The sequence below is a fragment of the Centruroides sculpturatus genome, unplaced genomic scaffold (assembly GCF_000671375.1).
Source record: "Centruroides sculpturatus isolate CEXI.00-Female unplaced genomic scaffold, Cexi_2.0 scaffold1669, whole genome shotgun sequence".
Lineage (NCBI taxonomy): Eukaryota > Metazoa > Arthropoda > Arachnida > Scorpiones > Buthidae > Centruroides > Centruroides sculpturatus.
The window spans coordinates 32,280-34,490 of record NW_019385820.1 but is presented as its reverse complement, the minus strand read 5'-3'; the positions used below and the strand labels follow the sequence as shown (position 1 = coordinate 34,490).

At 32.5% G+C, this 2,211-nt stretch overlaps 1 long non-coding RNA gene across 1 annotated transcript; it reads right to left on the bottom strand.

Moving 5' to 3' along the window:
* Positions 1 to 294: 294 nt before the first annotated feature.
* Positions 295 to 977, bottom strand: LOC111642333. The gene is made up of 4 exons (XR_002759540.1): positions 902 to 977; positions 779 to 833; positions 529 to 696; positions 295 to 457 (listed from the first exon to the last, which is right to left on the bottom strand). It is a non-coding gene; the product is annotated as an uncharacterized LOC111642333 (long non-coding RNA).
* Between the last annotated feature and the right edge of the window lie 1,234 nt (positions 978 to 2,211).

Sequence of the window (2,211 nt, the reverse complement as noted above, 5' to 3'; positions counted from 1 at the left end):
TTTATGACATTTTAAGCAACGATAGCAATTTACTAAGAAAGATACACTCAAATGAGAAATATGCGAAAGAATAAAGAATTTTTTAAAATCTGTAATAGTATGTATATTTATTATATTTAAAAATTTTACATATGTTGAAATTTGAAATAATATAATACAGTACAATACAATTTTTGTGTTATTTGATGATAAAATTTTCTTGCTGTAGAACAATTTTTTTTTCAATACTCCTTTCCGTTAATTTTCTTTCGCTTTACCAATGTTAAAATTTGGTACTATAACTTAATACTCTGTGCTAAATTGCAACTCCTGACATGTACTTCTTCATGCCTGTAAGCTGGCAAGTCACGGTTTTATAAACAAGACATAGTCTTATCAATAAAGTACTTGGATTTATAATATAAAAACAGTCGTCTTCGGAGTTAATATCTGCGAGTTTCTTTTCCGGTTCTTTAGTCTACAAAATCACAGAATTTATTACATACGCAATTTGTTCATCGAGAAAAGACAGAAAGAATGAAAACTTACCTCCGAATCAGAAATCTCGACAGAAATGCAGCAACACAACAAGAATTTATAGAATAAATTTCTTAAATATCCGATAGACCTTCCTCCTATTTTCGCATTATTTGCTCGCGACCGTCACTCGCCTATGTTCGAGGAGTCGCATTTCGTCGCAGGCAAATTTCTGTCATTCTGCAAAAGATCAAAATTAAAAGTATCGATTATCCCAGTAAAGGATCATTTTGAATTTCTTAGAGAAAAATCAATGGTCTACCTGAAGTGGGTAAACTTTGTTTTGCCGAACATTTGGTTTGGCAACTCTTCTATTACTAGAAAGAAATTCTCGTTCAATATTAAACAAATCTTATGAATTTACATAATTATGCGTTCAATTCACCTCTTCGTCTTCATCTTACAGTCGAATTTCGCAAAAGAACTTTCCGAGCGCAGCTAAGCATTCCAATCAACAATCGCCACAATTGGAAAACAATAAATTAGAAACTTTTGTTGAAAAATTCATTATAATGACGTCCTAGGATGCTATATTAATATTAAATGCTTTCAATATTAAGAATTTAAAATGTTAATTTGTGTGTTGTTTACAAATTTCGAGGTAAAAAGAATAGGTGAAGATGTCTCCTAGCAAATTGCTGCGGTTAAAATCGATACAAATACTTTAACACTGTTGCTATTGAAGTACATAAGTAGTGTCTTAGCAAAGATAAAAAATGCAACAGTTTCTTGTAAAACGGTGTTTTGAAACAAATGCGAATACTGGTGAAGAATATGATATCTTTTGCACAGATCGACCGGTGCAATATAGTTAATTACGTTACTCTTACCGTACATAAAAATATACATAAAAGCTTCCTATTTCTGTGGACACTTTTATTACAAAGAGTACGGAACGAAGAGTAGGAATTTAGCATATATTTTCTTTGCCTTTCCGCTGTACATCATATTTTTTTTCTTTGACAATAGCGTCGTTCAATGAATGACAATAGCGTCATACATCTAGCACCTTCCATAGGAAAGTTTTGAATTGAATTTACTTTCGGTTTGCATCAGACAGTCTTGTATAAAAAACACCATTCTTGTAGGTACTAGGGGGATCGAGAACCGTGTCAAAATAAAATACAAAGTGGCGAGATTTGCGCACGCGTTGCTGGTTGAGAAGTTCAAAATGCAAACGTTGCTACATCGAATTTTGACAAACGAATCTTTGAAGAAACTCATTTTTCTCTCTCGTGTCAATCCCGAAATGTCTCTGGTCGCCACGTGCTGACCTGGACCGGGTGACCGGAAATATCTCGTTTCATCACGGGAACGTTTCTGAAAGTAGATGTCCTTAGTCGTTATAATTTTATTTTAAAACTAACCTCCGAAGTATAGTTTGTTTTCTTTTTACACCTATTAAATATAGATGTAAAAAGAAAATTTATTAATATACATATTGTTTGTGCAAAATAAAGAAAAATAATTTCGGACGTTTCAGCAATATTTAAATAACTTTTATGTTTCTGTTTCCAAATGCTTTGAATTAGCCAGGATTATTTTTTATCAAAAACAGGAAATTTCCGTTAGGAATCGACAAAAATTCAAATACGCAACGGAAACAAATTTCGAAATTAAATAGGTTAATTTTACCGAAAATGCCTCATGGTCGTGGCTGGCGAAGTTTGAACGATCGCGCTCAAAATCAGCGAT